This window comes from Callithrix jacchus, chromosome 4, assembly GCF_049354715.1.
Source record: "Callithrix jacchus isolate 240 chromosome 4, calJac240_pri, whole genome shotgun sequence".
NCBI classification, from domain to species: domain Eukaryota; kingdom Metazoa; phylum Chordata; class Mammalia; order Primates; family Cebidae; genus Callithrix; species Callithrix jacchus.
In genome coordinates, this window is record NC_133505.1 from 31,815,926 (window position 1) to 31,842,920 (window position 26,995).

Here is a 26,995-nt window from a genome sequence, read left to right on the forward strand (position 1 = left end):
GAATACAGTGGCACAATCTTGACTCACTGCAGCCTCTGCTTCCTGGTTCAAGTAATTTTCCTGCCTCAGCCTCCTGAACAGCTAGGACTACAGGCATATGCCACCATGCCCAGCCAACATGTATATAGTATGTTTTGTAGACGGAAGGTTTAGCCATGTTGGTTAAGCTGGTTTCAAACTCTTGACCTCAAGTGATCCACCTGCCTCAGCCTTTCAAAGTGCTGAGATTACTTACAGGCATGAGCCACCATGCATAGCCTACGTTATACTGACTTACATATTATACTTACATTGAGAACCTTTTCAAAAAGTTTTCATTTCTCTTTCAACTGTGAATAATATTTTAAAACTGAAGAGGAGAGGTATAGTCTATTATATTTATTCACATATTTATCATTTCTGTTTCTTGCTATTTTTCAAGTTGTTTTGAGCTTCTGATCAAATTTTCCTTTTTTTTTGAAAATTTCCTTTCACAATTATTTTTGAGCAGGCCTTCAGATAATGAACTTTCTTAGTTTTCCCACACTTTAGATATGCTTATTTGATCTTAATTCTTAAGAAATATTTTCATGGGATATAAAATTCTAGGGAGATGGTTCTTTTCTTTTCAGCATTTATAATTCCCCTAGACACCATGGCTTCAGATGAGATTTTTGCAATCATTCAAATCACCATTCTGCTCTAAGTAGTACATCATATTTCTCTAATTTCACATACTTTTCTTGTGTTTGGTTTTCAGCTATTTAATTATGATGTGTCTGATGTTAATCATAATCAAGCAATTAGGTTCAAGCAATTCTCCTGCATCAGCTTCCTGAGTACCTGGAATTAGAGGTGTGCACCACCATGCCAGGCTATTTTTTTCTGTTTTAGTAGAGACAGGGTTTCACTATGTTGGCCAGTAAGGTCTTGATCTCCTGACCTTGTGATCTGCTTGCCCCAGCCTCCCAAAGTGCTAGGATTATGGGCGTCAGCCACCATGCCCAGCCACCAGAGGGTCTTCTGAAGCTTTCTCTATTCATGCTAATGCCCACTTCCAAGTTACAGGATGTAGTGGGTCCAGGCCAGGGAGTTACTGGAAGGGAAAAACACTGCATGGTAAACTCACCACTAGTGTCATTGACTCCAAATTCTGATTTTCTCCAATTTGACTGCTCTTTATATTTCATAGGCCTTAGACAGCAGCTCAGTGCATTCTCTCAAAAATTAATAGCTGCCTTCAATGATAGATAAGGATGAAGTGTGCTTACTCTGTGTTACTCAGAATCAAAAAACCATGGTTAAGTTCTGAAACCAACCTTATGACCTGTTTTGTTCAGAGGTATGCAAGACTAAAATGTGCCAAACTTGATATAAGCTATGGTAAGTTTGCTCTTCATTTTAATATAAGATTCTTAATATAAGATTATTTACTATAAATAAAAGCTATTTATAAAAACCCAGTTCCAATTTAGTCATTTAACTCAAGAAATAGTTACAGAACAGCTAGTTTGAGCAAGTACATTCACTAGGTGCTACAAGATATAGTGCTATTTCACATGGTGTCGGGGCAAAACAAATTGTGTGGCAGTATAGAAGCCAATATACAACAGATTCCCCATTGTTAATATGGAAAGTTTTTCACTTGGGAAAATCCAACAATATTTGTTATCTTATTTTTAGCCTTGTGTCCTTAACTCAGCAGGCAGTCATGTTTATAATACTAAGAAAAATACTATTTTACTTCCTACTGCACATCTCTTTCCAGTTCTATATTTTATTATATCAGAATGGTTGCTTGAAAGCAGCCATGTTAGATTACTTACACCATGGAAATTGGCAAACATGGAAAACTCACGTGCCTTTCCCTCCAGTTATGTATGTTAGACAGTTAACAGCACAATATTGAATCTAATTATAGCATATTGCATATGTGTCACCAAAAAGTAATGACATGCTGTAGAAATATGAATGATGTAAGCAATAAACCCCTGAATGGAGAAATCAAGAAAGTCTTTGTGGAAAATATTTCAATTATCTTCAGAAAAAGATGACACTTTAACAACTCCAAGGAACATAAAGGGTCTTTGAAAACAGTGACAGACTATATTAGTGTTCCCAGCTATGCAATCCCCTTCTTGTTTTAGACCACTTCCATTGCTTTATAACTTATTACATGTTTACGCTAAATAACACTGTTGTTACTAATATATGTGTATTTAATTCTTACCAAAAAGAAAAAAATCAACTATGAAGTATTAAAATATTTGATTTTAACAGATAGAAATCTTACCCACAAATACGTTGCCCATGATCACACAGCCTTACTCCTTATCACTGGGTCAACCTCCCTCATTCATACTATGAATGCTCGATGAAGTGCTAAGAACTGTGACTATAACATTCGATTCTAAGGGAAAACATGTCCTTCTTTTGTCCTTTCTTAAAGCACCACAGTGTTGTCTTAATGTGGGAAAATTCCTCTTTCACTTTATGAGATACATCACTTTTCAAATTTCTGCTACCTGTAATCAAAACCACCTACTTAGAAGATTAATCTCTTCTTGGGGGGAATAGGGTGCTATTTTGTTTGTTTGGTTTTATTGCCTTGAGTTAAAATGTTCTCTTCAAGAATACCAAAACTTAAACATTACTAATTTGCTAAAGATTCATAATGTTAATAATAAAATACGTGTTAGGGGAAGAATCAATGTTTTTGAAAGAGAGCTAACATCTTTGTGTTCATTTAAACAAGTTAGAACCTAAGGTGCTTTCTTATCAAGAGTGTGTACCCTCTTGTTGAACATTCCCTTCACGTCACTTTAGCTTTTCCTAGTATCTCCTTCAAGTCTTCACCCTCCAAAATTTCTTCTCCCTCACATCATCTAACTTTACATAGGGTATAATGGTGTTTACTAAGGTGAAGCATGAATAAGAGCAGAGTTTTCCAGTGTTTTTTTTTTTTGGTCAAAATTATTTTTATATAGGAGTTATCTCTATATTTGAGATTTGCCACCTGATAATAAATAGAAGTTTGTTGAGAGTTTACTTATATTCGTATTAGATTTCACTCACTGAGCTTTCTTTAATATAAACAAGCATAGGAATTAGGAATTGCACTAAAGAAAAAATAGATAAATGATGAAATAACTTGTCCTAATGACTGAATTCAGTTCTAAGTCTTCGGTTTAGAAGTTGGTTTTTAATATCTGTTTTCAAAATTGGTCTAGTAGAAGACACTAATCTTTTTTATTTCTTTGTAAGCCCACATCTTTCTTAGTCATAGTTTATCTACACACAAACACAAACACACACACACACATGCACTTTTTTATTCAATTACTTTAGCAGTGTTTGCAATTAAGAACCAGCTTACTAAATGAACTGTAACTATTGCAAATTGTTGTAAGCACTAGTAATTAAAATGTTGCAGTAGTGCTAGCCAGTGCCCTTTGAGAGAAGCACAAAATGATATTATGTCTTTAACTGCTATTTGTATTACAGATGAGAAAACCTGAAAATTCGGGCTTTTAGAATCCTTTGGCTCAGACTTTAAAGCACAACGTGAAGTGGGGATTAACAGTTTTCCAGTGAATTCAAACTGTGAAGATAGTCAATTTGGTTAATTCCACAGTGAAAGTGGCTTTTTCTTTCAAATGTGCAATCTTTAGGGCATAAACATACATGGCTTCCCCATGGGGAAAAATGAACAATAAACTATAACCTCTTCTTTGTGTTTTCAAGATGCTAATAGTGAGCCTTCTGGCTACAAAAGCAGGAGGGAACTCCTTCAGTCCACACCCATCTTTTGAGGATCCTCACCCAGCTACTACTCCCAGTGAACCCTCCAGCTGTGTAGTCATTTGGCAGGGTGCACTGTTATGCATAACTTAAAGCTGTGTGTGACTCTAAAACAACTGGTGAATACATATTGTCTACTTGAAAACCCCCAAATGACCTGCAAGTGAAAAGAAAAATGTAACCAGTGATGATCATGAAAATGACCCAAATTTGGATTGTTTGATGATCATGAAATGATTTGATGATCATGAAAATGACCCAAATTTTAGATTTAGCATTGACTGACTCTACCATCAACATATTTGTTTCTTTTCTGTCTTTGCTCTAAATAATCCCCAAATGCTATCTGATTAACCAAAAGTTGTGACTTAGAGAAATATGTGCTAAAATGGATTATCATTTACTAACTAATGCAAACAACATCAACAGCTATTCAAAAAGAGAGCTAATAAATAAGCACTGTCTTTTATACAATTTAATTACATCTCCATAACATTCTCAAAAACTATAGAGGACTGGGGCAAGGAAAAAATGAACTCAGGAACTAAGGTGAAGCACAGATATTTGCCATTCTATGTTGCTGAAACTATGCTGGTGACCAAAAACATTGCGAGTGCATAAACCAATGGATAGGACTTCTGGTCTTGGCTAGGACAGATAATTGGATATGGGAATAATCTTACCATAAACATTTGTGAATCTAGACAAAAAGTAAAAATCAACTGGTCTGAGACACTGCACAACAGACAATATCAGGGTTTTAAAATTATAATTATTATAATTTAAGTTCTGGGGTACATGTGCAGATCTTGCAGGACTGTTACAAAATATACCATGTAATGGTGGTTTGCTGCCTCCATCCACCTGTCACCTACATTAGATATTCTCCCAATATTATCCCTCCCATATCCCTCCACCCCCAACACATTCCAGTGTGTGATGTTCCCCTCCCTGTATCCATGTGTTCTCATTGCTCAACAACCACTTAAGAGTGAGAACATGTGATGTTTGGTTTTCTGTTCTTGTGTCAGTTTGCTGAGAATGATGGTTTCCAGATTCATCCATGTTCCGGTGAAGGAAATAAACTCACCCTTTTGCATGGCTGCATAGTACTCTGTGGTGTATAAAAATAGAATTACCATTTGATCTAGCAATGCCACTGAGTATCTAACCCAAAGAAAATTTGTATCAAATAAAAATCTATACTCACATGTTTACTACAGCACTATTCATACTAGCAAAGATAACAGAATCAACCTAAGTGTCCACCAATAAGTGAATAAAAAGTTGTGTATATACAAATGGAATGCCAATTAACCATAAAAAATAACAAGATCTTGTCATTTAGAGCAACATGGGTGGAACTGAAGATGTTTTCTTAAGCAAAATAAGCTAGGCACAAAAATACAAGTATTGGCCAGGCGCAGTGGCTCATGCCTGTAATCCCAGCACTTTGGGAGGCCAAGGCAGTTGGATCACGAGGTCAAGAGATTGAGACCATCTTGGCCAACATGGTGAAGCCCCATCTCTACTAAAAATACAAAAATTAGCTCACTGTTTGGCACGCACCTGTAGTCCGAGCTACTCAGGAGGCTAAGGCAGAAGAATTGCTTGAACCCAGGAGGGAGAGGCTGCAGTGAGCCAAGACTGAGCCACTGTGCTCTAGCCTGGCGACAGAGCAAGACTCTGTCTCAAGAAAAAACGAAAAAATACAAGTATCACAGGTTCTCCAGGTCAGAGCTAAAACATTTCATAACGTGAGGGGAGGTAGAGAGTGGAAAAAGATAACATATTGAAAAAGGTACGTAAGAGAAAGGGGGAAGATGAGAAGTGACTTAAGGTGTACAAACATATAGTTAAATAGAAGGAATAAATTTAATGCTTGATAGCAGAATAGGGTGACTACAGTTAACAAAAATGTATTGTCCTCGGGTGATGGACACCCTAAATATGCTTGAATGACTTATACATTACATACATGTAATAAAATTTCACACGTACCCCATAAATTTGTACAAATTTTTAAAAATTCTGCTAAAAATAAAAAATATGTATGATCACAAAGTAGGTAACTTAAAACAATAAAAACTTATTCTCTCAAAATTCTAGAACCTAAAAATCCCAAAATCAAAGTTCTAGCAGGTTTGTTTCCTCTGCAGTTTCTGAGGGAGAATCTGTTCCATACCTCTTTCTATATATATCCAGTGGTTGCCACTAATCCTTGGTGTTTCTTGACTTATAGGCATATCACTCCAATCCCTGCCAATGTCTTCACGTGGTATTCTCTCTATACCTCCATGAATCTGTGTGTCCTTTTCTCTTCCTGTAAGAGCCCACCCTAATCTAGTATGACAATCTTAACCTAACTAGTTATATCTATAAGGACCCTCTTTCCAAATAAAGTTGCATTCTGATATTCTTAGTGTGGTGGACATAGGAATGTTTTCTGGGGGTGGGTGGGGGACACTACTCAATCCATCACAAAGTCCAAGTCCTGAACTGTTAGGTTAAGGTGATTCACATTTTTATTACCAAAACACCTAGACTACATGGAATGAACACCAAATAAAAGACAAAGCCAGGTGTCTGGCCCATGCCTCTCTGGAAGCCGAGGTGAAAGAATTGTTTGAGCACAAGATTTTGAGACCAGCTTGGGTAATATAGTGAGACCTATCTCTATAATGAATTTTTAATTAGCCAGGTGCAGTGGCTCATGCATATAGTCCCAGCTACTCAAGAGGCTGAGGTGAGAAGATTGCTTGATCCCAGGAGTTCAAGGATGTAGTGAGCTATGAATACACCACTGCACTCCAGCCTGGGCAACAGAATGAGAACCCATCTCTAACAAAAAACATAAAACTAATTCCAAACGTGAATACACTAAAAATATTAAAACTAAAACAGTCTGTCCTGCAACTTTGAATACTTTGTGGATTTTTCCCCCTATTTCAAACATATACATCATACATTAGTCCCTGGAAGCCCATTCCCAAAAGGCCATGTTCTCCACTGTCACATTAACAACCATGAGCTGCAGTGATCTCTCATAACAAGCTTTATTTTCAATAGCTCTTTCAAGTTGCAAAGCACTTTAACAACACAGTCGTAACCCAGTAAGAGCACACAGGGTAATTTTGAAGCCCCTTCTACTTTCACACAGACCTCGTATGTTCACTCAAATCCCATATCTACCATGATCTCATAATTACATGTCTGTGTTTACTAGGTTATTAGTAAAATATCACAATCATGTTACATATAAACAAAATGAAATACTGCTTTTTTACAGTGGGAGATGTGGATAAGAAACAAAAGAAAGTGGTCCATAAAGTCCATCTCAGAACATAATCTTGGCCAACTTCCCAATTTCCAAGGCCATATGATCAGTTATGATCACACATATTAAGGACCACTTGATCCAATCATTAAATTTCCCCTATGCAAATACAGTCTCTGCTCCACTGTTCTGTTTTCATTCATCCTCTTTCTTAGCTCTCTTCCTATGCATAAAACCTCAGCAGGCCTCTTTTATACTCAGAGTGTTGTTTGCATTAATGTAGTTTATACGTTAGAACACTCCAAGCAATAACTATAAAATACGAACATGGAAGGTATTATATGGTAGGAGGAAAGATAAAAGCATTTGACCATCAGGCAACCTAAGGGTCTAATACAGTCTACCTATATCACTAAGTGAAACATGTTTGGTACTGATTTCTTTCGAAACCGATGTTGACATTCTTAAAATATACATGCTGAAGTGTTTAAAAATGGAAGTTTATTGCAACTGCAAGTTATTTTTAAATGGTTCAGTCAAAAAGATGGATAGAGAGGCAGACATAGATAAAACTAATATGACAAAATGAAAACTGTTGAATCTAGATGTATTAGGTATATAAAAGTTTACTAGTCTTTTTGCTTTTTTTTTTTCCTTAAGACAGAAGAGAACTTTATTACGGATGCCTGGGCACCCAGGATGGCAGCAGGCTCACGCCTAAAACAGTCGGGGAGCCTAACAAAGGAGGCAGTTCAGCTTATATGCTGTTTCAGGCTGGAAATTGAGGCAAAAAGTCAGTTTGAGACAAAGAACATCAGGTTTTACAAAATTCAGCTTCCTGATAATTTGACTCTATAATCTTGCAGTTGAGGTAAGGGGTAAAAAGACGGGGGCAGGTGATCCAGGGAGATCCGAAGAACAGGAATTGCAGAAGTGGGCTGGTGGCAGACATAAAGATGTGCTCTGGTGCACTTAGCTATGTAAAGAGGGGGATTCCCAGTCTGCTTTACTTTTACTGTTATTTAACTACCACTTATATGCTTATTATTTAAACTATATTCTATTCTATTTCATTTCAGTTTCCTTCCACATTTTCCCCCTTTAAAAGCTTCCTTTTAAAATCTAGATACTATTGTCAGAAATATTTTACCTTCTTCTGTATGCACAGAATGCAGAGTTTAAGTCCCCTTACAGGCACCATGCTTGCCTGGGAATCACTGTGCCTGCATATTTGCTCCTAGCGCTGCTTGTGTACTTCATGGGAGCAGACTGGCTTTTGATATGACTTTAGACTTTGCTGGCCTCTCCGCAGCTGTGCCTGTCTTAGGTTGCTCTCATCTTTCAGAGAGTCTTACCTGTCATTGGCTAGCCAGCCATCCACCTGGGGGGCACACAGGCCACTTACTTGCCTGCCTGTGATGTACCCTGCTGGTGCATCTGCTCCCAGTACGAATTTAGGCTTTGCTGGCCTCCCCGTGGCTGTGCCTGTCTTAGGTTGCTCTCATCGTTCAGAGAGTCTTACCCGTCACTGGCTAACCAGCCATCCACCCGAGAGGCACACAGGCCACGTTCTCACCTGCCTGTCAAGTAGGCAGATGATGCATCTGCTCCCAGTACAAATTTAGGCTTTGCTGGCCTCCCTGCAGCTGTGCCTGTCTTAGGTTGCTCTCATCTTTCAGAGAGACTTACCCATCATTGGCTAGCCAGCCATCTACCAGGGGGGCACACAGGCCACTTACTTGCCTGTCAAGTATGCTGCTGGTGTATTTGCTCCCAGTAGGCAGTTACACTGCTGGTGCATCTGCACTCAGTATGAATTTAGCCTTTGCTGGCCTGACCGCAACTTACTTGCCTGTCAATTATGCTGCTGGTGTTATCTTCTTCTAGTGCTGCTCGATTCCTTCTTGGGAGCAGACTGGCTTTTTGTATGACTTTAGCTTTTGGTCGTCTCCCTATGGCTGTGCCTGTCTTAGGTTGCTCTTGTCTTGCTCAGAGTCTTACCCATAATTGCCTAACCAGCCATCTACCTTGGGGGCACATTTTTGGCTTTTCTCTTTGAGAGAAGCATGAGTAAGCCAGTTAGAAGTTAAACCTAGAGTTCTTTCCTGTGCCTTTTGCTTTTGCTTAGACAGGATTTATATGTTACACCCTAGAACATTATTTTACAAGTTATCTGCATTATACCTAGAAAACAGTCTAGAAAAAGTGGGAGGCAGGTTTTCTGCTAAGCTTCAAATCACCCATCCATGAGATAAGAGTGACATAGGCTTGTTTGGAGTCAGAAAAATCTGTGGCATGTAGAACTATCAATGAAAAATATTTTATTTTCAACTGACAGGTTGAGTGTCGTTATCCAAAATACTTGGGCCCAGAAGTGTTTTCGATTTCTGATTTTTTCAGATTTGGAAATATTTACATATACATGAGATATCTTGGGAATGGAACCCCAAACTAAATGCAAAATTCAGTTATGCTTCATATGTCCCTTATACTTATAGCCTGAAGTTAATTCTACAAACTATTTTAAGTGAGATTGCTCATGAAAAAAAGTTTGTGTTAAGTACTCACAAGTGGAATTTCTTACACATGGTGTCATGTTGGTGCTCAAAAAGTTTCAGATTTCAGAGCACTATGGATTTCAGATTTTCAGATTAGGAATCTGTAATAAGAAAAACAACCATTTTATCTTTTTCTTTATATATGTTATAATATTCCTTATATTTCAGTTACATTATCTTTATATTTATTGAGGTTGCTTATCATCACATAGTTTAAAGGATCCAATAGTTTATAAAATTATATTACAAAGAAATAGTAGTCCTCTCTTCCTACTACATTTCACAAGTCTTATAGACAAGCACTGTCAACAACTGTAGCCTTCTCTTAAATAAACTCTGAGAAAACAAAACACTTCTCTGAAGAATGTAAAGTGCTTTTAATTACCAGGCCCAGAGAGACATTAAAATGAGACAGCAATCATGCCCTACTCCCTTCTCTGAGCTATATATTCCTTTCCTGAAACTGCCTGTACAGCCAATCATCAATCAATGTTATTTTTGTAAACTAATGAGACTTCCTGACAAATAACTTTGTATCAGTCCACACCCTGCCCCCTTCTAATGCCTTTAAAAATCCACTTGCAAGTGCTTCTAATCAGTGAATATTCAGGACAACCTGAATGTATGCTCTTGGGTTGCAATCCTCAGCTTTCCTTGTTACTTTTTTTGTATGGTGCCATCAAGAGGCATGCTTTTCTTTGTTATTAACAAAAGCCAGTAATTAGCAACCATTGAACTTTTATGTTTTGAAGGAAATAAACAATTTTATACCACAATTTTTCTGACATTTGATACATCAAGGAGACTTTTTAGAGCCCTTCTAATTCTTAAGGTGATTCTTAGCCTTGAGATTTCTGCTCTAGATTTCTACCCACTGGCTCATGGATCTGATCATTTGAGTTCTGTGAAGCTTCACTTTCTAATCTGGCCACTTCTGCAGAGTCAGAAACTGGCATCAAAATAACACATATCCTTCTGGCTTAATGAAGGTTTTTCATTACATAATTTTTTACAACTTCCTTTGCAGGAGCAAATTATTGCACACTAGATTTTATTTTTCTACCTATTCAAATATGTTTCTATTTATTCATTTATATTCATTCATTCATGTATTCCAATTATTCATTCAGTAGGGGTGTGTGTGTGTGGATGTTAAATGACTGAAAAGTAGTACATACAACGTTTAGTCTTAAAATGTTGTTTTGTATCTATTATACATCTGAAATGAGCTGACGTCAGCCTTAATTTTCCATGACTAACCCCTTTAGAAACCCTTCCACTCTTATATTTTATTTACCCTTTTATTGATGGGTTCTTATATGTTTTTTTCCCTTCAACTGCTAGTTTGGACTTGTTACAGCAGCTCCTAAATTGGATGCTACTGAAAGTAATTTTCATTAATAATTTTGAGAACTATTTCTCACAGGTCAGAAATTGAATTCTACCTAGGTTAGAATGACATGCTAGAGTGACAGGTCAGCGACTTGGTTCTCTCCTAAGCAGACCTTGTTCTTTTGCTTTTGATCTAGAAGGCATTCATTTTACTACAAATACTCCTGAGCTGGCATAAAACAATATTGAGTGGCTATTTTTATTCTTTTTTCTATTTATTTTATCCAAATCTATAACACTGAGTAAAAGAGGGAAATAAAAATGCAATGTCTTGGTATTTTTTACTTTTGGTTTCCTTTGCTATTTGAGGATAAAATAAATCATCTATGTGAAATAACTTTGCAAACTTGAAAAATTGTATATAAATATAAGAATTTGTTATCTTGTCATATATCAATTGTAAAGTTAATATCTGGTATTTTCCAACCAACTCGTAGTCTGATGAATAATGTCCTCCAGAGAAGTAAAAAGTATCATGAGTACAAACTTACTGTGTTTAGAGAAAGACAAAACATTGCAATCTTAATAAATGTTTAAAAATATCTAATTCTATGCTCCCTACAAGAAACTCACGTTAGCTATAAAAAACATATAGGCTAAATATGCAAGTATAGAATAAGATTTTCCATTAAAAACATAACCAAAGAAAAGCATAGGTGTCTATACACATATCAAATAAAATTACAGAACAGAGGCTGTGGAGGCAACACCACACATCTACAACCATCTGGTCTTTAACAATCTGACAAAAAACAAGCAATGGGGAAAGGATTCCCTGTTTAATAAATGGTGTTGGAAAAACTGGCTAGCAGTTTGCAGAAAGCAGAAACTGGACCACTTCCTGACATCTTACACTAAAATCAACTACAGATGGATTAAAGACTTAGACATAAGACCTAACACCATAAAAACCCTAGAAGAAAACCTGGGCAAAACCATTCAGGACATAGGCATAGGCAAGAACTTCATGACCAAAACACCAAAAGCATTGGCAACAAAAGCCAAAATAGACACATGGGACCTACTTAAACTCTACATCTTCTGTATAGCAAAAGAAACAATCATTAGAGTGAACCCGCAACAAACAGAATGGGAAAAAATGTTTGCAGTCTACCCATCCGACAAAGAGCTAATATCCAGAATCTACAAAGAACTAAAACAGATTTACAAGAAAAAAACAAACCCATCAAAAAGTAGAAGAATATGAACAGACATTTTTCAAAAGAAGACATATATGAGGCCAAGAAATATATCAAAAATGCTCATCATCACTGATTATTAGAGAAATGCAAATCAAAACCATATTGAGATACCACCTCATGCCAGTTAGAATGGTGACCATTAAAAAATCTGGAGACATCACATGTTCAAGAGGATGTGGAGAAACAGGAACACTTTTACACTGTTGCTGAGCATGTAAACTAGTTCAACCATTGTGGAAGACATTCCTGAAGGACCTAGAAATAGAAATTCCATTTGACACAGCAATCCCATTACTGGGTATATACCCAAAGGATTACAAATCATTCTATTATAAAGACACATGCACACGTATGTTCATGCCACTATGACGTGGCATTGTTTACCATAGCAAAGACCTGGAACCAACCCAAATGCCCATATACGATAGACTGGACAAGGAAAATGTGGCATATGTACACCATGGAATACTATGCAGCCATAAAAAATGATGAGTTTATTTCCTTTGTAGGAACATGAATGAATTTGGAAACCATCCTTCTCAGCTAACTGACAGAAGAACAAAAATTGCACACCACATATTCTCACTCATAGGCAGATGTTTAACAATGAGAACACGTGGACACAGGGAGGGGAGCATCACACACTGGGGTCTGTTGCGGGGGGGCAAGGAAGGACAGGACAGCAGGGTGTTGGAGAGGTCAGGGAGGGATAACATGGGGAGAAATGCCATATGTGGGTGACAGGGAGATGGAGGCAGCAAACCACATTGCCATGTGTGTACCTACACAACAATCCTGCATGATCTGCACATGCACCCCAGAACCTAAAGTACAATTTAAAAGAAAAATAAAAAATAAAAAAATAGACTTTAAGTCAAAAATTGTCACAAGAGAGGTCATTATATAATTACAAAGGTTTCAATTCATCAGGAGGATATAACTATTATAATGTATATGCAGCCAGCATTGAAGCACCTAAGTACATAAGGCAAATATTACTAGATTTGAAGGGAGACAGATGGCAATACAATAATAGTAGAGAATTTCCACATCTCACTTTCAACAATATACAGGTCATCCAGAGAGAAAACCATAAGGACCAAGCTGACAACACTACAGACCAAATGAACCTATCAAATATAAACCTAACATTTCAATGAACTGCAACAGAATATATGCTCTTTTCAAATGGACGTAAAATATTTTCTAGGATAGATCCTATGTTAGACCACAAAAGAAGCCTTAATAAATTTAAGAAGACTGAAATAATATTAAACATACTTTCCACTCACAAAATGAAATTAGAAATCAGTAACAGGAGGAAAATCAGAAATTTACAAATATGTAGAAATTAAACAACATACTCCTGAATACTGAGTCAGAGAAGAAATCAAAAAAGAAAATGCAAAAGTATCTTGACACAAGTGAAAATGGAAAAACGACATATCAACACCTATGATATGCAGTAAAAGAAGTTCTAAAAGGGAAGTTTATAGTGGAAAGTGCCTATATTGCAAATGAACAATCTAATGTTATACCTCAAATAACTAGAAAAGAGCAACTAAAAATAAAAAGTCAGCAGACGTAAGAAAATAACAAAGAATGGAGCAGAAAAAAATAAAATAGAGTCTAGAATGACAATAGAAAGATCAACAAAACTACGATTTGATTTTGGAAAGATAACACTGACAAATCTTTAGTTATATAACAGAAAAAAAGGAGAGATGACTCTCAGATAAGTATAATTATAAATGTAAGAGAAGACATTATAACTGGTAAAAAAAGAAAAGCAAAGGATCATAAGAGACGACTATGAACAATTATGCACAAATTGGATAACCTAAAAGAAATGAATAAATTCCCAGAAACGTACATCCTACAATACTAAAGCATGAAAAAAAATGAAACTAAGAAGAGACAAATAAAAAGGAGATGAAATCAGTAATGAAAACCTCCTAACAAAGAAAAACTGAGAACTAGTTCCAGGACCTGATGGATATGCTGGCCAACTCTAATAAGCATTTACAGTAGAATAAGTGTTCATCTTTCTCACAGGCTTCCAAAAGAAATTGAACAATAGGAAACATTTACAAACTAATTTTATAAGGCCAGCATTACCCTGATAACAAATGGTAGACAAGTACACTACAAGAAAAAAAAAATACAGGCCAACATCCCTGGTAAACAAAGATGCAAAAATCCACAACAAAATACTAGCAAACCTAATTCAACAGCATATTAAAACAATTATATACTGTGATCAAGTGGGACTTCTGAGGTACAAATATGGTTCAATATGTACTATTTGATATGTGAAATTAACAGAATGTAGGACAAAAATATAACTATCTTAATACTACAGAAAAAGCATTCCATGTAATTCAACATCCTCTTATAATTTTTAAAAATCTCTCTACCAATGAAATACAGAAGGTATGTATCTCAACACAATAAAGGCCATAGATGATAAGTTTATAGACTAACATACTCAATGTTAAAAAGTTGAAAACTTTCCTCAAAGATCAGAAACAAAACAAGGAAACCAAGTCATGCTAGTTCTCAGTATTATACCCAGAAGTCATAGCCAGAGCCAGTAGGCCATAAAAAGACATATGAGACATGCAAATCAGAAATAAAAGAGTAAAATTATCAATTTGCAGGTAACATACTCTTATATACAGAAAACCCTAACGACTCCATCAAAAACTACTAAAACTAATAAACAAAACAAATTCAGTAAGGTTACAAGATACAAAATCAACATACAAAAATGGGTTGTATTTCTATATACACAATGAACTATCCAGAAAGAAAATTAAGAAAACAATCCCATTTACAATTGCATCCAAACATAAAATACTAAGGAACAAATTTAACCAAGGAGGTAAAACTTCCGCACATTAAAATCTATAAAACATTAATGGGAAAAAACTAAAGTTACAAATAAATGAAAAAATATTCTGTGTGATGAAGCAATGCTGACCAGCTCTTATAATCAGCTGGCTGATTATTCCACTTCTAGCTTTTCCTTAAAAAATTATATTTCAGACACACATAGGAGAGGAAAAATCCTCCAAATTATCGCTTTGTCTACTTCAGAGTAAGAGTCACAAACTTTACAATTAGAACATACAGATTAAGTTCCATTGAGCTTTTCCATTAGTACACATAGATTGTTTCATTATTCATTAAACATAGGTATAGTTATTCCTAAAGCAACAACTAACTATATTAATGCAATTTTTAAAGGGAAACATAGGAATACTCATGTTTTGGGTAGTCCTTTTCTAATTAATCAAATAGTTGTTAAATCTGCAATTGTATTGTGCCCAGGTCTTAATTTACAAAGGTGACTGAGGGTCTGATGCCATTAAGAGATTTTTAATATTCAGAGTTGCTGAAGAAACAAGATGCACAGCATGCCACACAGGGCCTCATGGGAAAGACACTAAGGTGGTCAGAAGGCAGAAAACAAGAGCAAGAACATCTAGGCCACTGTCTTTTTTGGGGGTTCTATAGAAAAGGACAGGCAGGGCAAGATTGGGATTGGCTAGCTTGAACAATTTTAGTAAATGTTGGGCTATACGGGTCAGCCCTAGTTGCCTGGCTCATGGCTCTGGGATAATTCAAGCACAGGAATATTGCCTCTTGGTATATCTGGACCAGTAATAGGAGGTATGACTAATGGTTAAGTTTAACTGTTAAAGAGGGATGGCTCTTTCTCTCCCTAGGAAATAACCTTTCAAAGAGAGTAAAAAACTTCATTACCATAGTTAACCTAAAAGCAGCCACCAATTAAGAAATTGTTCATGCTCAATATTTAAGTATTTCAATTCTACTCACTTTACTGAACCCCTAACATCACAGTGGACTAATATATTAATAGAGGCAACAATGTTAGTATAAGTAACAAAAGCATTCTCTCCTGCATAAGCTTATGTCAGACTGGAATAACTACTGCCAGTTAACAGCCCAATTATAATAACTTATATTCTAAACACTTTATTAAACTGTTAACCCAACTCAGGCATGTCTTTAAGGAAAGATTAAAAAAGTAAAAGGAACTTGGCAAAACTTACCCCGACCTGTTTACCAAATACATCACCTCAAGCATTACCAGTATTAGAGGCACTGCCTGCCCAGTGACACATGTTCAATGGCTGTGGTACCCTGACTGTGTAAAGGTGGCATGATCACTTGTTCCCCAAATACAGACTTGTATGAATGGCCACCTGAGGGTCTAACTGTCTCTTACTTTTCATCAGTGAAACTGATCTATCCCTGAAGAGGTGGATAGGACCAAATAAGATGAGGAGATCCTATGGAGCTTCAGTTTCCTAATATAAACAACACTCGAAAAACTTACAGGCATAATCATCATCCATGCATTAAAATTTTTGGTTGGGGTGACCTCAGTGTACAATATAACATCCAAACAATATAAACTAAGACTGCACGAGTCTAACTAAATTAACACACATTGGCCCAATAACTTGATCAATGGACCAAGTTACCTTATGGATAACAGCAAAATCCTATTCCAGAGTTCATATCGTCAATGGGTTTACCACCTCAGTGTTGGATCAGGATATCCCAATGATGCAGCCACTATTAACGGTTCATTTTTTCAATGATTTAAGTACCACATGATCTGAATTCAGACTGGAGACATCCAGGTCGGTTTTTATCTATTCAATATTTCTCCCAGTACGAATGAACAAGAGAAATAGAGCCTACTACACAAAGCACCCCAACCCAACAGATGATATTATCTCAATCTAACAAACAATTTCCCCTGCCTGATCACAGGGCTCGTTAAGATGGCAGAGCCTAGTACCCACATAAGATTCAAAGCTTTATAATCAGAGGTTCAATTCTTCATAACAGCATGTTCGTGATTAACCTCCTCCTCCTAATTATTCCTGCCCTAGTCAGCATTTCTAACACTCATCGAACAAAAATTCTAGGCTATATACAACTATGTAAACGGTCCAACATCATAGGTCCCTATGCAATACTTCAACCATTCATCAACACAATAAAACTTTTCATAAAAGAATCCTTACGACCCTCCACATCCACTATAACCCTTTACATAACCATTCCAACCTTAGCCCTTTCCATTGCCCTCCTCCTATGAGTTCCTCTCCCCATACCAGATCCCCCAATCAATTTCAACTTAGGCCTTCTATTTATATTGGCCACATCAAGCCTGGCCATTTATTCCATTCTATGATCCGAATGAGCACCCAATTCAAACTGTGTACCAATTGGTGTATTATAAGCTGTAGCCCAATTTCACATGAAGTCACCCTAGCCATCATTCCATTATCAGTCCTACAATTTAATCTATATACACTCATTACAACACAAGAACATTTCTGACTTCTACCACCATGATTCCTAGCCATAATATGATTTATCTCCACATTAGCAGAAACCAACTGAGCTCCTTTAGACCTAACAGAAGGAGAATCAGAACTAGTGTCAGGTTTCAACATTGAATATGCTGCAGGTTCATTCACTCTCCTTTATAGCAGAATACATAAATATTATTATAATAAATGCCTTAACTACCACTATTTTTCTAGGAGCACCCCACACCATAATTTCATCAGAACTTTACACAATAAATTTAATCACCAAACCCTTCTCTTAACCACCCTATTTTTATGAATTCGAATGAATCCTCAGTTCTCCTATGACCAGCTAATACATTATGAAAAAATTTTTTATCACTTACACTAGCAGTATGCATATGATATATCTCTTAATACCTATTCTAATATCAAGCATCCCACCCCAAACAAGAGAAATGTGTCCGAAGAAAAAGTTACTTTGATAGAGTAAATTATAGAGTTTTAAATCCTCTTACTTATAAGGCTATAGAAATTGAACAACCTACACCTGAGAATTGAAAACTTTCCATGCTATGTACTATGCACTAAAATAAGGTCAGCTAAACAAGCTTATTGTGCCCATACCCCCAAAATGTTGTTTTAATCCTTCCTGTACTAATTAACCCACTAGCCCAACTCACCATCTCCCTTACTATCATTACAGGAACTTTCATTACAGTATTATGCTCACACTGATTCCTCATCTGCGCAGGTTCAGAAATAAATTTATTAGCCATCATTCGAATCCTAATGAAAAACATAAGCCACCACTCCACAGAAGCAGCCACCAAAACTTCCTAACACAAGCAAGCACATCCATAATTCTTATAATAGCTATTCTTTCTAACAACCTGTTCTCCGGACAATGAACAATTACTCCCCACATTAACCACCTTTCATCCATAATAATAACAATAGTTCTGGCAATAAAACAAGGAATAGCCCCCTTTCACTTTTGACTCCCAAAGGTAAGCCGAGAAACCCCCCTAATACCTGCCATACTTCTCCTCGCATGACAAAACTACCTCCCATCTCATATAACTTCAAATCTTTCCATCAACACAAATAACTTCCTATTAATTTCAATTTTAACCATTATAATTGGCAGCTGAGGAGGACTTAATCAAACACAACTACGTAAAATCCTAGCCTATGCTTCAATTACCCAATATAGGATGAATAATAGCATTATTAACCTATGACCCAAACATCACCATCCTAAATTTACTTATCTCCTATATTCTATCAACTTCTATATCCATAATACTTAACTTAAACTTGAATACTAAAACCCTATCACTATCCCACACCTGAAATAAACTAACATGATTAATACCTATTATTTCACTAATTCTATTATCCCTAGAAGGCCTACCGCCATTAATAGGATTCTTTCCTAAATAAGCAATCTAACAAGAGTTTACAAAAACAATAACCCAATTATTCCAACTACTATAGCGATAACTCTAAATCTATACTTTTACATATGCCTAATTTACTCTATTTCAATAACAATATTTCCTATATCCAACAACATAAAAATAGAATGAAAACCTGAAAACATAAAACCCATACTGTTCCTTCCTCTGCTGATTATTTTTTGCACTCTCCTTCTACATATAACCCTGTCAATATTAATCACAACTAAGAGCCTTCAAAGCCCTCAGGAAGTAAATTATACTTAATTTCTGTATCAATTTTATGAACTGCAAAACTTTACTCCGCATCAGTTGAACACAAATCAACTACTTTCATTAAACTAAGCCCTTCCTAGATTGATGGAACTTTAACCCACAAAAATTTAGTTAGCAGCTAAATAACTTATCAACGGGCTTCAATCTACTTCTCCTGCCCTAAGGAAAAAAAAAGGCAGGAGAAGTCCCAGCAGGATTGAAGCTGTTGCTTTGAATTTGCAATTCAATATGATAGTATCTCCACAGGACTGGTAAAAAGAGGCCTATTTCCCCTGCCTTTGATTTACAATCTAATGCTTCCTCAGCCATTTTACCTTTTTCTACCTATGTTCATCAACTGCTGATTATTTTCAACTAATCATAAAGATATCAGAACATTACATCTATTATTCAGTGCATGAGCAGGAATAGTAGGCACAGCCCTAAGCCTCCTAATTCCAGCAGAATTAGGCCAGCCAGTAACCCTACTAAGGAGACGACCATATATCTATAATGTTATTGTCACCACTCACACATTTATTATAATTTTCTTCATAGTAATACCAATCATGATCAGAGGCTTCAGCAACTGACTTGTCCCCCTAATAATTGGTGCCCCTGATATAGCATTCCCTCAAATAAATAACAGAAGCTTCTGACTTCTCCCCACAACCCTTCTACTCCTACTTGTGTCCTCAATACTAGAAGCCGGTGCTGGAACCGGCTGAACAATCTATCCTCCCCTAGCAGGAAGCCTGGCACATGCAGGAGCCTCTGTAGATTTAACTATCTTCTCACTCCACCTAGCAGGTATTTGTTCTATCCTAGGAACCATAAATTTTGTTACCACAATTATTAATATAAAACCTCCAGCCATAACCCAATACCAAACACCCCTTTTTGTCTGATCCATCCTTATTACAGCAGTTCTTCTACTTCTTTCTCTCCCTGTTCCAACCACTGATATTACTATATTACTGACTGTAATCTTAATACTACCTTTTTTGATCCTGCTAGTGGAGGTGACCCTATTCTATACCAACATTTATTTTGGTTCTTTGGGCATCCTGAAGTCTAAATCCTTATCCCACCAGGTTTTGGAATGATTTCTTTTATTGTAACATACTACACCACCAAAAAAGAACCATTTGGGTATAGGTATAATACGAGCCATAGTATCAGCGGGTTTCCTAGGCTTTATCATATGGGGTCACCACATATTTCCAGTAGGAATAGATATAGATACACGAGCACATTTTTCCTCCACCACTCTAAGTATCATTATCCCTACCGGAGTAAAAGTCTTTAGCTGATTGGCCACATCACATGGTGGCAACATTAAACGATCTCCTGCAATACTCTGAGCTCTAGACTTTATCTTTCTCTTCACAGTAGGCGGCTTAACAGGAACTGTATTAGCCAATTCATTTTTAGACATTATTTTACATGACACACAGTATATATTAGCCCATTTCCACTATGTCCTATCAATAGGGGCAGTGTTTGCCATTATAGCAGGCTTTATCCACTGGCTCCCACTATTTTCAGGCTACACACTTAACCAAACCTATGCTAAAAATCACTTCACCGTTATATTTGTAGGTATAAACTTAACTTTCTTCCCACAACATTTTCTTGGTCTGTCAGGAATAACTGGATGATATTCCAACTACCCCGATGCATCACTGCATGAGATATTATTTCATCTGCAGGCTCATTCATCTCATTAACTGCAGAGGTACTGAAAGCCTTCATAGTTTGAGAAGCCTCTTTCTCAAAATGAAACTTTTTCCCATTGAACGATTAAATCATAACTTAGAATGACTTTATAGCTGCCCCCATTTTTATTACATATTCAAAGAATCAGCCTATGTAAAATCTTAAATGAAAAAGAAAGGATTCAAATCTCCAGAAACTGGTTTCAAGCCAATCCCATAAACCCTATAACTCTTTCAAGGAGATATTAGTAAAATAATTACATAACTTTGTCAAAGTTAAATTATAGAGCAAACTATATATCTTAATGGCCCACCCAGCCCAGCTAGGACTCCAAAATGCCACATCCCTATTATAGAACAAATCGTTTTCCGTTTGTGCACACCCTGCCCTGGTACACAGTTCTGGCTCTAACTCCATACATGGCCCTGTCACTAGCCTGGCCCTAGCTCTGTCGCTGGTCCTGTCATAGTCCTTGTCTTGCTCTGGCTTTGTCTTGGTCCTGACATTGCCCTTCCCTGGTCCCAGCCTTGTCCCTGTCCCTGCATTTCTCTGGCACTGGTCTGGACCCTGGTCCTGCATTGGACCTGCCCTACCTTTGTCTTGCCTTTGCTCTGTGCTATCCCTGGACTGGCTTTACCCTGTGCCAGTGCTAACCTGGCCCTGCCTTGTCCTGGTCCTCCCATTGCCCTCCCCAACCCTATCCTGGCCCTCATCCTCCCTGAACAGGCCCAAGCACTGTATTGGATCAAACCTGACTCAGCCCAGGACATTCCCTGATCCTGCCTCAGCTCTTCCACTGGGCTCAGTGTCACTCAGTCCTGACACTACCTGGCCCTGCCTTGGCACTTGCCTTGCCATCTCTATGGTCTGGCTCTGGTCCTGCCCTGTTCTGGCACAGTCCTGGTGCTGATCTGACATACACCTGGCCCTGGCCCTGGCCCTACTCCTGGCTGGGACCTGCCATGGCTCTTCCCTCTGTGTCCTGGTCTTGACCTAACCCTGCATTGACCTTGAACTGGTCCTGAACTACCCTGGCTCTGCCTTGCCCTGATACCTGACCTACACTGTCCATGACATAACCATTGCCCTACCCTGCCCTCCTCTGCCCTGTCCCTGCCATGCGCTGGGCCCAGTGCTTCCCTGGCCCTGTTCCTAGTCCTGCCCCTGCTATGCTACTGCCCTGCTGTTGGCTATGCCCTGTGTTACCTTAGACATGCTCTGCCTTAGCCCTATCCTGCCTTGGCCCAGCCTTTGACTTTTCCTAGTCCTGGTTCTGCGCTGGTTGTGCCATTGCTGTGAACTCTCACTAGCCTCACCTTGGCCTGGTGCTACACTGGCCCTGGCAATGTCCCAGCCCTACACTGGGCATCCACTGACACAGAACCCACCCTAGGCCTGCCTTTGCCCTGGCCCCTCCTTGGCCCTGCATTGTCCCTAGACCTGCCTTGGTTATGGTACAGAGCTCACCCTGCCCATGTCATAGACCTGACCATGCTCTGCCCTGGCACTATGATGCCCTGATTCTGCCCTGGACCCGTGTTATCCTAGTTCTGCCTCACCCCTGACCTTACCCAGACCCTACCCTGGCCTGCAATGTCCCTCCCTACCCTGGTCTTGCCCTACCCTGGTACTCTCTTTCATCTGCCCTGGCTCTAGTTCTGACCTAATCCTACCCTTGACTTGGCCACTTCCTGGCCCTGCCTTTCCCCTGGCCCTTCTCTGGACTTACCCTCACCCTGGTCCCTTTCTGGCCCTGCCTTACTGTGGGACCTTCAATGTACCTGCACTGCCATCCCCTGGCCATGTCCTTACTCTACACTGGCCCTTTCCTGCCTTAGCTCTCAGCCACCCTACTCCTGCCCTTCCCTGGTGCTGTACTGGTCATGACATGTTCCTGCCCTGACTCTGAGTCTGTCCTGATCCTGGGTCTGCTCCTGGAATTGGTCTTGTCATGTACCTGGACTGTGACCTTACCCCTGGTTTTTCCCTGGCCATGACCCAGCCCCAGTCCTCTCCTGTCTCTGGCTCTGCCTGGTTCTGGTCCAGCTCTTCACCAGTCCAGACTGGGCACTGCACTACCCATTACTCTGGTCCTGCCCTGCCCTACATTCCCCATGTCAGGGCCCTTCCTTGAGCCTGACCCTGACTTGGCCATGGCCCTTACCCTGCCACTCATCTTGTGATAGCCCTGACCCTTACTTGGTCCTGGTTCTGCCCTGGCTCTGGCCCTGGCATTGTCTTGGTCCTGGTCCTGCCCAGGCCCCTAGCTACCCTTGCCTTTCCATGGCCCTCTGCTATGCTGATCCTGCCATTCCCTGACCCTCCCTCTGACCTGGCCCTGCTCTGAGCATGCCCTTGGCATTCAGCCTGGCTCTGCAGTATCCTGCCTTGGCCCAGCCTACTGTTACACCTGCTCTATCTTCAGCCCTGTCCTGGCCCCACTCTAGCCCTGCCCTTATCAAAGCCTTGACCCTAAACTTGTTCTTGCCCTTCCCTTGCTCTTTGATGTCCTGGTCTTGCTCTCAAGCTGCATTCCTGAACTGGCCCTCTCTACCTTCACATGGCCTTGGCCCTGCCTTCTCAATGGTCTTGCCCTGATACTGGCCCTATTCTATCATTCTATATCTTGGCACTGTACGGGACCCAGCATAAACTGGCCCACTGCTTACCCTGGCCCCATTCCTAGGCCTGCCCGTTATGGCTCTGCCCTGCTTTTGGCCATGCCCTGCACTATCCTAGCCCTGTACTGCACTGTCTCTGGCCCTAAACTGGCCTTCTACTGCACTGTCCCTACCTTTCCTTTGTCCTGTTTTGGTTCTGTCCATACCCTGCCCTTGCTCTGGACTTTCCCTGGTGCTGCCTTCTCCATGGCACTGCCCTTGCATTGGCCCTGTCCCTGGACCAGTCTTGGCCCCACCTTTTCTCTGGCCCTTCCCTAGCATTGTCTTTGCCTTGGCCCCTTTCTGGCCCTGTCTTGTTGTGGGGCCTGCTCTGTCCATGGCAAGAACATGGCCCCTGGCCGTGCATTGATCCTGGCCTAGCTCTGTGCTATCCTAGTCCTTCCTTGGCCTTAATCTTGCCCTGTTCCTGGTCTTGCCCTTTTTCCCTGACCCTCCCTGCTTTGGCCCTCACTCTGTCCCTACGAAAGAGCTGGCCCCAGCCCTGACCTTTGACTGCCACTGCTCTTACCCCCAATCATGGTCCTGCCATTGTCCTGGCCATACCATTGTCCTGCCCCAGCTGTGTCCTGGACCTGGCCATAGATCTGCCCCTGTCCTGGTCCAGCACAAGCCCTGGCACTGATGCTGCCTTACTTAAGTCCTTATCCTGACCCTGACCTGGCCCTGACACTGTTCTGGTTCTGATTTGCCTGGGCTCTACCCTGGTACACTGCTCTGACCTTAGCCCTGACACTAGCACTGTCACTGTCCTGGCCCTAGCCCTAGCCCTGCTGTGGCTTAATTTGGTCCTGACATTTCCCTTTCCTGGTCCTGGTCCTAGTCATGTCCCTGGTCCTGGTCCTGCCCCAATGCTTCTCTCACCCTGGTCTGGACCCTAGCCCTGCACTGGAACTGCCATCTTTGCCCTGTACTATCCTGGACTGTCTATGCTCTGTGCTGGCACTGACCTGGCCCTGCCATGACCTGGTTCTTCCATCGTGTTGCCCAACCCTACCCTGGGTTTGTCATGGTCTTTCCATGTCCCTGACCCCTTCTTGATCCTGCCCTAGCCCTGTCCTGGATCTAACCCTCACTTATCCCTGGACCTTCCCTGGCCCTTCCTCACCCTTTGCACTCAGGGTTCTGTGTCATTCAGCCCTAGCACACAGTGGAATGACCATGGCACTTGCCCTACTGGTCCTACCATATCCCTGACCCTGAACTGGCCCCACCATACCCTCTCTATGACCTGGTTCTGGTTCGTGCCCTTCCCTTGCCCTTCCCTAACACAGCCCTGAATCTTGCCCTTGTCCTGCCATATTTGAGGCCCTGTCTCTATCCTTGTCCTGGTACTGACCTGTCTTGGTCCTGCCCTTCTGTGCCCTAGCCTTGCACTCACCCTGCATTGTTCTTGCACTGTTCCTGCTCTACCCTGATGCTGCCTTGGTTCAGGCCCTGCCTTCTCTGGGGCTGAAAGTGTCTGGTCTTGCACTGGCCCTGACCTGGGACAACTCAGTCCATCTCATGACCCTGTCTGCTGTGCTCACATCTGCCCTGGAGCTGCCATACCCTGGGCCCAGTGCTTGCCCAAGACCTGCTCCTAGTCCTGCCCCTGCTATGGTCCTTCCCTGCCTTTGGCCAGACCCTGTGCTACCTTAGTCCTGCTCTGCTCTGACCCTACTCTGGCTGTACCCTGCTCTGGGCCAGCTTTTACACTACACTGGTCCTGGTTTTTCCCTAGACCTGCCCTTTCCCTGGATCCTCCCTAACACTGCCTTTGATTTGGCCCTACCCCTGAACCAACATGTCCTGGCCCTAAACTGGCCATGGAAACGTCCTGGCTATGCACCAGATATGCGACAGCACTTGACCAACCCTATACCTGCCTTCTCTCTGACCCCTCCTTGGCCGTGCATTGTCCCAGGACCTTTCCTGGCTATAGCACAGTGCTGACCCTGCCCTGTCCATGCCAAAGACCTAACCCTGCTCTGCCATATCCTTGTTTTGCATTGATCCTGCCCTTCTCCAGAAATCCCATGACTCTGTGTCATCACTGTCCTGCATTGGCCCTGAACTTACCCTGACCCTACAATGGACATGACCCTCCCTACTCTGGTCTTGCCCTGCCTTGTGGTCTGCCCTGTTGCTGTCCTTGCCTTGGACCCAACGTGGCCCTGGCATTTCATTGGACTTTCTCTGGTCTTGCCCTTGCCCTGGCCACTCTCTGGCCCTGGCTCATCGTAAGCAATATTCTGTTCATGTACTGGTCCTGCTCTTCCCTGTCCATGCCCTGCCATCACCTGGTCCTGTCCTTGCTCTACACTGGCTGTGCTCTGTCATGGCCCTGACATTTCCCTGATCTAAGCCCATGTCCCTGCCATGTCCCTGCCCTAGCCCTGGTTCTACCCTGTTTATGGTACTTCCTTGGCCTTGTTCCTGTCATATTCCTGGCCCTACCTGCCCTTATCTGGGCCCTAACACTGTCTTTGCCTTGGCCTAGATGGGCTCTAACCTGCCATTCCCTGCAATCTTCCTGCCCTGATCCAGCCTGGCCCTTCCCATGATCATTGCACTGGCCTTACCCTCACCCTGCATTGACCCTGCACTGGCCCTCTCTGCCTTGGCACAGCCTTGGCACTAGCCCTGTCTTCTCCCTAGCCTTCAGCTGGTTTTGGCCTTGACCTGGACCTACCATGTATATAACATAACCATTGTCTTGTATTGTCATCCTCTGTCCTGGCCCTGAAACGGCCCTGCCAGACCCTTGCCCAGTGCTTGTCCTGGCCCTGTTCCTAGTCCTACCCTGGCTACGGTCCTGTCCTGATTTTGACCATACATTTGCTATAACAGCCCCACCATGGCCCTAATCTGCCCTTACCCTCCTTTTGCTTTGTCCTGGTTCTAGCTCTGCCTTGGCTCGGCCCTTACAGTGTCCCTGTGCCTGTCCATGCATTGGTCCTGAACTGGAGTTGGTCTTGCACTATCCTAGTCCTTCCATGGCCCTGACCTTGCCCTGAACCTAGACTTGACCCTTTGCCCCGGCCCTGCCCAGGCATTACCCTGTACCTATCCCAGACCTGGCCCCAGCCCCCACCTTGGCCCACGATTGTCCCTGCTCCTGACCCTCCTCCTTCCATGACACTGCTGTTGCCCTGGCCCTGGCGTGGACCCTGCCACTGACCTTTCCCCTGATTATGGCCTTATTTTGACTCTGCCCGAGGTCTGGCTCTGACCCTGTCCTGGCTCTGATTTCCTGGGCCCTACGCTAGTACACAGTTCTGGTGCTAGCTCTAACCCTGGCCCCATCACTGTCCTGGCCCTAGCTCTGTGGCTGG

The 26,995-nt window shown here is 40.7% G+C and overlaps 1 long non-coding RNA gene across 15 annotated transcripts in view; it reads right to left on the bottom strand.

Annotated features, from left to right (window-relative positions):
* LOC144582303 (uncharacterized) overlaps positions 1-26,995 on the bottom strand; it is an 89,890-nt gene that overhangs the window by 27,881 nt on the left and 35,014 nt on the right. For 9 of the 15 annotated variants that reach the window (XR_013534769.1, XR_013534767.1, XR_013534766.1 and 6 more), the window contains one exon: positions 4,905-9,716. This is a non-coding gene — a long non-coding RNA (uncharacterized LOC144582303). The other 6 variants (XR_013534765.1, XR_013534762.1, XR_013534764.1 and 3 more) reach the window with 5 other exon arrangements.